Source organism: Pseudophryne corroboree, chromosome 11, assembly GCF_028390025.1.
Source record: "Pseudophryne corroboree isolate aPseCor3 chromosome 11, aPseCor3.hap2, whole genome shotgun sequence".
Taxonomy (NCBI): domain Eukaryota; kingdom Metazoa; phylum Chordata; class Amphibia; order Anura; family Myobatrachidae; genus Pseudophryne; species Pseudophryne corroboree.
Genome location: NC_086454.1, coordinates 65,517,079 through 65,529,290, shown reverse-complemented (window position 1 = coordinate 65,529,290; position 12,212 = coordinate 65,517,079).

The following is a 12,212-nucleotide window of genomic DNA, read 5'->3' as shown; positions in this document are numbered from 1 at the left end:
TTTAGATTTGCAGGTCCAAACACATGGCACTCTCTGCTACACCACAATCACATAGCAGAAGACACAAGACTCCATTTTATTCCAAAATGTCCAAGCCTCAAAACAATGCCTATGTTCTGATTTTACAATTCCAAACTGTCACAACTGAGGGCCTGAGCTGACAGGAGGCAGCCTCAGTTGTAGGGGCTGAGGTATAGTGGAACCTGGGAGGTTGTATCAGACCCCTAGACATGTAAGTAACATGTAACAGAATTGCCCGAAGGCGTGACCACGACAACCAGGATAAAAGTCAATGATGTTTATTTATGACAAAACTCCGTAACACAGCAGTAGTAAAAAGAAAACATAAAAATCAGCAGAGAATAAATACAGTTCCTGGGTACTACAGGGTGGCAAGGGCCACAGGGCTCTGGTAGTGTGAGATAGTTCTTATAATCTTCTAGGTGGAAAGTCCTTACCAGGCCCGACTGTAGCAATGGAAATAGCCCAGGATCGTACCAGCTGGTGTTCCAGGAAAAGCTGGGCTGCTGTGGGTAAAACGGCTGCTGTGGGTACTGGCTGGAACCAGACTGATGTTGACACGGAGTGAATACTGGCTGGAACCAGTTAAATAATAAATGTAACTTGAGAGCGATGAAATATGGAATGAAGTTTGGAGATTGAGAGCGGTGAAATTATAATGCCGGTGATAAATGATAATATGCAGAAAAGGGTACCGGCACTTTAAGAAGAGCTGACCTCTGCTGGAAGCTGGATGCTGAAAGCAGGTGGTTCTGTAGCTGGAAGCAGATGAATCCAATGAGGATAGGAGAGTCAGGCTACACCGCAGGTGGAATGCTGGTGCGGGTCTCTCTAGTGGAGGTTTGGAGACAGGAACTGGAACCTGGAAAACAACCACAGGAGAGAGACAAACTGGAACTAGGTTTGACAACCAAAGCACTGACGCCTTCCTTGCTCAGGCACAGCATATTTATACCTGCAGCAAGGAAGGGGTTGGCTAGGCAATTATGCAGATTAACAATACAGGCAGCAGATTGGTGGAAATGATCAGATGACAAAATCCAAGATGGCTGCGCCCATGCAGACACTTGGAGGGAAGTTTGGTTTGTAATCCATGTGAGAATTGAAACAGCAATGGCGGCGCCGGCCACAGGAGACAGGAGACGCCAGACTGATGATTGCACTGCTAAACCACGCGGGCACAGCGGAGGCCGCGGCTGACGTAATCGCCACTCTGACACTCTGCATGCAGGAACTCAGGGACAGCGGCGGAGGCCGCGGGGAACGCCATTCCAGATGTAACATGGCGCCGCGGTGACCGCGTCTCAGAGTGACAGGAGAGGAGGCAGGAATGTGGACATCAGTGTAACGGATGGGATCCGGTCCTGGAACGCTGAGCCAGCCTCAGGAGGCATCTGAAGGGTAAGTAATGGCGTCCAGATACCCGGATCGTGACAGCACCCCCCCCTTTAGGAGTGGCCCCAGGACACTTCTTTGGCTTTTGAGGAAACTTGGAATGGAATCTCCGGACCAAGGCAGGAGCATGGACATCAGAAGCATTGGTCCATGAGCGTTCCTCAGGGCCGTAACCCTTCCAGTCAATAAGATACTGTAGTTGACCGTAACGGTGACGTGAGTCCAGGATCTTGGCCACTTCATACTCAACGCCTCGTTGAGTTTGGACTTTCGGAGTTGGAGGAAGTGAGGAATGAAACCGATTCAGGATCAGCGGTTTCAACAGGGAAACATGGAATGTCCTGGGTATTTTTAAGAAGGGAGGCAACTGGAGTCTGTAAGCAACAGGATTGATGACTTGTTCAATTTTAAAAGGACCGATGTAGCGAGGTGCAAACTTCATACTGGGAACTCTCAACCTCAAATTCTTCGTGGATAACCATACCCGATCACCCACCTTGAGAGCAGGAACTGCTCTACGCTTCTTATCCGCAAACTTCTTGTACCTGAACGATGCCTTGAGCAGAGCTGATCGTACACTCTTCCAGTTATTTGCAAACTGATGCAAGGTGATATCCACTGCTGGAACAGAAGTTGCTGGAAGCGGTTGGAACTCAGGGACTTTAGGGTGGAATCCAAAGTTAGTGAAGAATGGTGTTGAAGAAGATGAGGAATGATACTGGTTGTTATGACAGAACTCGGCCCAGGGAAGTAACTGAACCCAGTCATCTTGAGAGGAAGACACATAGATGCGGAGGAAGGCCTCCAAGTCCTGATTCACCCTCTCAGTTTGACCATTGGTCTGAGGATGGTAAGCCGTGGAAAACTTTAGTTTGACTTGGAGGACTTGACATAAACTTCGCCAGAATTTGGCTGTGAATTGAACTCCTCGATCTGAGATAATTTCTTCAGGAAGACCGTGGAGTCGGAAGATCTCTTGTATGAATACTTGAGCCAACTTGGAAGCTGACGGAAGACCGGTGAGAGGAATGAAGTGCGCCATCTTGGTGAACCGGTCAACTACCACCCAGATGGTATTGAACTTGTTGCACATGGGTAAGTCTGTAATGAAATCCATCGACAAATGGGTCCATGGTCGACGGGGAACGGATAGAGGAACCAGTTGCCCCGCAGGCAACTGGCGGGATACCTTATGTTGGGCACACTTTGGGCAAGATGCAATAAACTCCATAACGTCCTTTTTCAGAGTTGGCCACCAATAGGACCTAGAGATAAACTCCAGGGTTTTTTGGATACCTGTATGTCCGGCAAAACGGGAAGCATGGGCCCAATGCATGAGCTTCTTCCTTAGCATCGGCTTCACAAAACTTTTCCCTGGTGGGGGCGTAGAGTCCATCCCTACCGTGGAGAATGCCAACGGATTTATAATAGGATGCTTGTCTGAAGACTCTGACTCATTTTCTTGCTCCCATGAGCGGGAAAGGGCACCGGCCTTGCGATTCTGAGAGCCCGGACAGAACTGGAGCTTAAAGTCGAACCTGGAAAAGAAAAGTGCCCATCTGGCCTGACGAGGATTGAGACATTGTGCGCCTTTCAGATATAAAAGATTCTTGTGGTCTGTAAGTATGGTGATTGAATGAGAAGCTCCCTCTAACAGATACCTCCACTCTTGTAGAGCGAGCTTGATGGCTAGCAACTCCTGGTCGCCAATGGCATAGTTGCGCTCAGCTGGGGAGAACTTCCGGGAGAAGAAACTGCAAGGGTGTAAATGACCATCTTTAGCCCTCTGAGATAAACACTGCTCCTACTCCAACGGAGGAGGCATCCACCTCTAAGATGAAAGGGGAGTCGATGTCGGGCTGTTTCAGAACTGGTGCTGAGATGAACCGCTGTTTTAAAAGATGAAAAGCTTGCGTAGCTTCTTCAGACCACTTGGACGGGTTAGCACCCTTCTTAGTTAAAGCAGTAATAGGCGCCACAATGGTGGAAAAGTCTCGTATAAACTTTCTGTAATAATTGGCGAACCCTAAGAACCTCTGGACCCCTTTGAGGGTTAAGGGTATCGGCCAATTCAGGATTGCTTGTAGTTTCTCAGGATCCATCTCTAGTCCGGAACCGGACACAATGTAACCTAGAAACGGAATGGACTTGACTTCAAAGACGCATTTCTCTAATTTGCAATAGAGATGATTGACACGGAGACGGGACAGAACCTCTTTTACCCAAAAACGATGTTCCTCTAAATTGTTAGCAAAAATGAGGATATCATCTAGATAGACCACGACATGACGGTATAAAATGTCTCTGAAAATCTCATTGACAAAATGCTGGAAGACAGCTGGAGCATTGCTCAATCCGAAGGGCATGACGAGGTACTCATAATGTCCGTCACGGGTGTTAAAGGCGGTCTTCCACTCGTCACCCTCACGGATCCGGATGAGATTGTATGCACCTCTCAAGTCCAGCTTTGTGAAGATGGTAGCTCCGCTAACTCTATCAAAGAGCTCAGTAATCAGGGGTAAAGGATAGCGGTTCTTGATGGTAATGTCGTTCAAACCTCTATAGTCGATGCACGGCCGCAGACCACCATCTTTCTTCTTTACAAAAAAGAAGCCTGCGCCGGCTGGAGAAGAAGAAGGTCGAATGAACCCCTTTGCTAGGTTCTCTTTAATGTATTCCTCCATAGAATGCGTCTCAGGCAGAGACAACGGATAAGTTCGGCCTCGAGGTGGAACCTTCCCTGGAATGAGATCAATCGGGCAGTCCCATTCTCTATGAGGAGGAAGGATATCAGCAGAAGCTTTACTGAACACATCCGTGAAATCTTGATATGGAGGAGGTGGAACATCAGACGACCTGGGGGAGGAAGAACAGACAGGCAATACTTTAAACAAACATGTCTCAGCACAGGAGGAACCCCATGCCAGAATTTGCGTAGTCGTCCAATCAATTGTAGGATTGTGAAGACGGAGCCATGGAAGGCCCAGGACCACAGGATGTGTGGCTCTTGGAATCACTAAAAAAGAAATAAGTTCGGAATGAAGAACTCCCACTCTCAGACGAACTGGTAGAGTCCTTAGAGAAATAACTGTATCAAAAATCTTGCTGCCATCTACGGCAGTTAAGGAGATGGATGAAGGAAGTCTTTCGGTGGGTAGGGACCACCGTTTAACATAGGCTTCGGTAATAAAGTTCCCAGCTGCTCCGGAATCAAGGAGGGCAATGACGTTCCGATAACGTTGAGCAACTTGAAGCGAGACTGGGAGATTACAATCATGAGGAGATGGAGAGGAGATCATTACTCCTAGCCGGCCCTCTCCTGGGCGAGCTAGGGTTTGGAGTTTTCCCGGACGTTCGGGACAGGCATTGATGGTGTGAGACGGAGCTGCACAGTAAAGACAAAGAGACTCAAAGAGACGTCTTCGGCGCTCAGCAGGAGTTAAACGGGAACGGCCAATTTGCATGGGCTCATCTTTAGATGGTGACAGTTGGCGAGGAGGAGGAGCAGAAGATTTTGGAGCAGATGATCTTCCACGCTCAGTTGCTCTCTCTCTGAAACGTAAATCAACTTTCGTGCAGAGTGAGATTAGCTCATCTAACTTGGAAGGTAAGTCTCTGGTAGCTAACTCATCTTTAATACGCTCAGATAAGCCATGCCAGAATGCAGCATACAGGGCCTCGTCGTTCCATGCCAGTTCGGATGCCAGGATCTGGAACTGTATAAGATATTGTCCTACAGTACGTGATCCCTGGCGTAAACGGAGAATCTCAGATGAAGCTGAAATTACCCTGCCTGGCTCGTCGAAGATACGCCTGAATGTTGACACGAATGCAGTGTAGGAGGATAGCAGGGTGTCAGACCTCTCCCATAACGGTGATGCCCAATCAAGGGCTGAGCCACTGAGAAGAGAGATAATGTAGACAATTTTTGTACGGTCACTGGGAAAATTGCCAGGTTGTAGCTCAAACTGAATCTCACACTGGTTGAGAAATCCCCTGCAGAATCTTGGAGATCCGTCAAATTTTGCTGGCGTTGGAAGATGAAGACGTGGAGCAGAAATGGGTAAGGTGGGTGGGGTTATAGCTGGAGTCACTGTGGTTGACGCACCGGACGCGTCTGATCCACGGAGGGTTGTCTGAATCCCATCCAGCCGAGTAGAGAGATCCTGGAGACAGCGGATGATGTGGCCCTGTGCAGCCTCCTGATGTTCAAGTCGGGCTGCCAGTTCTTGCATCGGCCTGGCCGCTTGATCCTGGTCTCCGGCTGGATTCATATGGTCAGTGCTTACTGTCACAACTGAGGGCCTGAGCTGACAGGAGGCAGCCTCAGTTGTAGGGGCTGAGGTATAGTGGAACCTGGGAGGTTGTATCAGACCCCTAGACATGTAAGTAACATGTAACAGAATTGCCCGAAGGCGTGACCACGACAACCAGGATAAAAGTCAATGATGTTTATTTATGACAAAACTCCGTAACACAGCAGTAGTAAAAAGAAAACATAAAAATCAGCAGAGAATAAATACAGTTCCTGGGTACTACAGGGTGGCAAGGGCCACAGGGCTCTGGTAGTGTGAGATAGTTCTTATAATCTTCTAGGTGGAAAGTCCTTACCAGGCCCGACTGTAGCAATGGAAATAGCCCAGGATCGTACCAGCTGGTGTTCCAGGAAAAGCTGGGCTGCTGTGGGTAAAACGGCTGCTGTGGGTACTGGCTGGAACCAGACTGATGTTGACACGGAGTGAATACTGGCTGGAACCAGTTAAATAATAAATGTAACTTGAGAGCGATGAAATATGGAATGAAGTTTGGAGATTGAGAGCGGTGAAATTATAATGCCGGTGATAAATGATAATATGCAGAAAAGGGTACCGGCACTTTAAGAAGAGCTGACCTCTGCTGGAAGCTGGATGCTGAAAGCAGGTGGTTCTGTAGCTGGAAGCAGATGAATCCAATGAGGATAGGAGAGTCAGGCTACACCGCAGGTGGAATGCTGGTGCGGGTCTCTCTAGTGGAGGTTTGGAGACAGGAACTGGAACCTGGAAAACAACCACAGGAGAGAGACAAACTGGAACTAGGTTTGACAACCAAAGCACTGACGCCTTCCTTGCTCAGGCACAGCATATTTATACCTGCAGCAAGGAAGGGGTTGGCTAGGCAATTATGCAGATTAACAATACAGGCAGCAGATTGGTGGAAATGATCAGATGACAAAATCCAAGATGGCTGCGCCCATGCAGACACTTGGAGGGAAGTTTGGTTTGTAATCCATGTGAGAATTGAAACAGCAATGGCGGCGCCGGCCACAGGAGACAGGAGACGCCAGACTGATGATTGCACTGCTAAACCACGCGGGCACAGCGGAGGCCGCGGCTGACGTAATCGCCACTCTGACACTCTGCATGCAGGAACTCAGGGACAGCGGCGGAGGCCGCGGGGAACGCCATTCCAGATGTAACATGGCGCCGCGGTGACCGCGTCTCAGAGTGACAGGAGAGGAGGCAGGAATGTGGACATCAGTGTAACGGATGGGATCCGGTCCTGGAACGCTGAGCCAGCCTCAGGAGGCATCTGAAGGGTAAGTAATGGCGTCCAGATACCCGGATCGTGACACAAACCATCTAAATCACCTTTCACAATTTCAAGCAAACACAGTATCTCAATAACCAGAGCATATGAGCTATCACAAGACCAGACCACCAGGTACCCACAAGTATCAGCCTGCCATTGCTACAAGCACATATTCAAAAGTAACTGCATGGTGGTATTCATGATTAACAAGATATATTATAACAAACCAGCACAATCTATTTTAAATCACCATAGGCAAACAAATACCACAAATGCTATGCTACAGGTTGTCTAATGTCCCAGCTACCATCACAGATTCCCAGATCTATCACACAAACAAGTTACAATATCCTATTTAAACCAGCACCATTGACCTTAAAGCAATCTGTCTATATTTCCTTATCTAGCCATGTGAATTCAATACTTAGCCTTTAGCTTGGAGGTCAGTCCTGGGGATGTAGCCGTCATGCTGCTGGGTGCCAGGTAGCTGTGTGAGTGAGTGAGCCCTGTGATTTCCAGTGGATAATATCATACCTGCATTCCAGCTGTGGGGGTGTGTCAACCACAGGAAGTGTGTCTTTCACAGTATGTGGGCTGTCTTGTATCAGGGAGCTGAGCATGTGAGCTTGGTTATGCAAAATGTTGGGTGATGACTACCACATTCCTGTCTTCTGGAGAGCTATTGTTTGGCGAATACAAAACAAAACCCTGTCTCTGGGTTTTGTTCGATATTCATGATGTCCACTTTCAGTTGAGACAATGACATCTCAGCAATCATTCTTCTGGAGTCAAACCCTAACCCATTCGTAAACACAGGTGTTGGCCCTCCTCATTGAGTCTCAAAGCTCAGTGTAATTAAAGGCTATTGTACTCCGTCTGCGGGAAAGATACTGATTTGGAATACAATTAATCTTCAATTACTATTCCTGTGCTTAACTATGCATAACACCATGTGAAGCCCTCCCAACATGCAAACTATTGTTTGGGGAATCTCTAAGGTCAAAGAGCCATTTGAGACCCACTGATACCTGCTGGACTCAGGGGAATATTAACTTATAAAATACATTATATGGTTAAATTATGTAACGATTGAGTCGCACGCTACGAACACAAACTCTACCGTAAATGCGCATACCGTGCGCCTGCGGGTGCACGCAACAGCGAGTATGCGCACGCACGGGAGAGCTCACGCATGCGCAGCGCGGACATGTATGAGGTGCAAATATGGCAGTGTGCATAGTGATATTTTTCTGACTTTGACAGTATGTAGGTGGGTTTTTAGACAAAGTAGTGGGGGTCGAAGCCTGCAAGCCCTCCACAGATTTTCTCAAAAATTGCGTCTCCCTCTCAGAATGTGACATCCTAGTTGAAATCTGGGATATCATCCCCCTTAAAGAATCCACCCATGGTGGTTCAGATTCAGAAGGCTGAGACAGTATATTGCATTCCTGAGTACATGGAATAGACTCCTCAGGAGAAGATAAACACTCTGCAGCACAGGACACAGAGTCCTTGGACATGGTAATGTGGGATACACACACACACACACACACCAAAATATCAGCCACAGTTTCCCCCAGAGTACTTTCAGAGAGATACAGAGTATAAGGAGCCAGCCACACAGCGCCCCTGTAGGCAATTATTATGATAAAAGCCTGGCGCTTACTAACCACCCTTAATAGGGTAATTAGTTGTATTATCACACTCCCCACCTGTCTATAACCCTGTTACCGCAGAGGTATAGCTTGAAGCATGTGGAGGGCAGTGCTCCCTGTCAGCGTCTCCTACAATCTGCAGGGAGAAAATGGCACTGGTGAGTACTGGATCCGCTCTGAGAGGAAGCCCCACCCCTTGTAATGGCGCGCAGCTTCCCACACTAATGGTTAAACTGGCCTGAGGTTTTGTTAGTGCTAACAGTGGGATTAGCCCGTTAGCTGCTTTACCAGTGTAGGGTGTATTCGCGCTGGCTCAGGACGCCCCTCACAGCGCCTACACAGTGTGTTGCTGAGCCTTTCCGGAGCGCAGCCTGTCAGAGCTGCGCTCCGACCCTTGTGCCGCCATACCCGCCGGTTAGCGGGTCGCCGGCGCTGTACTCACCACACCTTCAATCTTCTGGCTCTGTTAGGGGGTGGCTGCCGTGCTGCGGGAGTGAGCGGTCGCCTCGTGGGCTAACGATCAGCACCCTCAGGAGCTCAGTGTCCTGTCAGCGGAGATAGAGGACCATTAACTCTTCAGGAAGTTGGTTCCTACTCCCCCCTAAGTCCCACAAAGCAGGGAGGCTGTTGCCAGCAGCCTCCCTGTACCTAACTAACCCAAGAAAATAATAAAACTAGAAAAACTCCTAGGAGCTTCCCTAGCTGTGACCGGCTCCTCCGGGCACATTTTCTAAATTGAGTCTGGTAGGAGGGGCATAGAGGAAGGAGCCAGCCCACACTATTAAACTCTTCAAGTGCCATTGGCTCCCAAAGAACCCGTCTATATCCATGGTACTAAATTGCACCCCAGCATCCTCTAGGACGTAAGAGAAAATAAGATTTTACTTACCGATAAATCTATTTCTCGTAGTCCGTAGTGGATGCTGGGACTCCGTAAGGACCATGGGGAATAGCGGCTCCGCAGGAGACAGGGCACAAGAATAAAAGCTTTAGGATCAGGTGGTGTGCACTGGCTCCTCCCCCTATGACCCTCCTCCAAGCCTCAGTTAGGATACTGTGCCCGGACGAGCGTACATAATAAGGAAGGATATTGAATCCCGGGTAAGACTCATACCAGCCACACCAATCACACCGTACAACTCGTGATCTGAACCCAGTTAACAGTATGATAAAACGAAAAGGAGCCTCTGAAAAGATGGCTCACAACAATAATAACCCGAATTTTTGTAACAATAACTATATACAAGTATTGCAGACAATCCGCACTTGGGATGGGCGCCCAGCATCCACTACGGACTACGAGAAATAGATTTATCGGTAAGTAAAATCTTATTTTCTCTGACGTCCTAGTGGATGCTGGGACTCCGTAAGGACCATGGGGATTATACCAAAGCTCCCAAACGGGCGGGAGAGTGCGGATGACTCTGCAGCACCAAATGAGAGAACTCCAGGTCCTCCTCAGCCAGGGTATCAAATTTGTAGAATTTAGCAAACGTGTTTGCCCCTGACCAAGTAGCTGCTCGGCAAAGTTGTAAAGCCGAGACCCCTCGGGCAGCCGCCCAAGATGAGCCCACTTTCCTTGTGGAATGGGCTTCTACCGATTTTGGCTGTGGCAGGCCTGCCACAGAATGTGCAAGCTGAATTGTACTACAAATCCAATGAGCAATCGTCTGCTTAGAAGCAGGAGCACCCAGCTTGTTGGGTGCATACAGGATAAACAGCGAGTCAGATTTTCTGACTCCAGCCGTCCTGGAAACATATATTTTCAGGGCCCTGACAACGTCAAGCAACTTGGAGTCCTCCAAGTCCCTAGTAGCCGCAGGTACCACAATAGGTTGGTTCATGTGAAATGCAGAAACCACCTTAGGTAGAAATTGAGGATGAGTCCTCAATTCTGCCCTGTCAGAATGAAAAATTAAGTAAGGGCTTTTATATGATAAAGCCGCCAATTCTGACACACGCCTGGCTGTGAGATATTTGAAGTCCACAGTGGTGAGTGGTTCAAACCAATGTGACTTTAGGAAACTCAACACAACATTGAGATCCCAAGGTGCCACTGGAGGCACAAAAGGAGGCTGTATATGCAGTACCCCTTTTACAAATGTCTGAACTTCAGGCACTGAAGCCAGTTCTTTCTGGAAGAAAATCGACAGGGCCGAAATTTGAACCTTAATGGACCCTAATTTTAGGCCCATAGATAGTCCTGTTTGCAGGAAATGGAGGAAACGACCCAGTTGAAATTCCTCTGTAGGGGCCTTCTTGGCCTCACACCACGCAACATATTTTCGCCAAATGCGGTGATAATGTTTTGCGGTTACGTCCTTCCTGGCCTTGACCAGGGTAGGGATGACTTCATCTGGAATGCCTTTTTCCCTCAGGATCCGGCGTTCAACCGCCATGCCGTCAAACGCAGCCGCGGTAAGTCTTGGAACAGACAAGGCCCCTGCTGGAGCAGGTCCTTTCTCAGAGGTAGAGGCCACGGTTCGTCCGTGAGCATCTCTTGAAGTTCCGGGTACCAAGTCCTTCTTGGCCAATCCGGAACCACGAGTATAGTTCTTACTCCTCTCCTTCTTATGATTCTCAGTACTTTTGGTATGAGAGGCAGAGGAGGGAACACATACACTGACTGGTACACCCACGGCGTTACCAGAGCGTCCACCGCTATTGCCTGAGGGTCCCTTGACCTGGCGCAATATCTGTCTAGTTTTTTGTTTAGACGGGACGCCATCATGTCCACCTTTGGTTCTTCCCAACGGTTTACTATCAGGTGGAAGACTTCTGGGTGAAGTCCCCACTCTCCCGGGTGGAGGTCGTGTCTGCTGAGGAAGTCTGCTTCCCAGTTGTCCACTCCCGGAATGAACACTGCTGACCAGTGCTATCACATGATTTTCCGCCCAGCGAAGAATCCTTGCAGCTTCTGCCATTACCCTCCTGCTTCTCGTGCCGCCCTGTCTGTTTACGTGGGCGACTGACGTGATGTTGTCCGATTGGATCAATACCGCCTGACCCTGAAGCAGGGGTTTCGCTTGACTTAGGGCATTGTAAATGGCCCTTAGTTCCAGAATGTTTATATGAAGAGATGTTTCCATGCTTGACCACAAGCCCTGGAAATTTCTTCCCTGTGTGACTGCTCCCCAGCCTCTCAGGCTTGCATCCGTGGTCACCAGGATCCAATCCTGAATGCCAAATCTGCGGCCCTCTAGTAGATGAGCACTCTGCAGCCACCACAGAAGAGACACCCTTGTCCTTGGTGTCAAAGTCAGAAAAATATCTCTATACACACTGCCATATTTGCACCTCATTCTGGTCCGCGCTGCGCATGCGTACGCTCTCCCGTACGTGCGCATACTCACAGTCCCGGGCACCCGCAGGCGCACGGTATGCGTATTTACGGTAGAGTTTATGTGATCGTAGCGTGCGACTCAATCGTTACATATTTTCAGTAATAATGTATTTTGTAGATCATGGTCCCTTTGATAGATTCTGAAAGTTTAGTTAACATAGCATGTTCCTGAACAGAGAGATCCCTCTTTGTATTGTACGAAGGGTCTAACAGGGGTCATACAGTGGTGT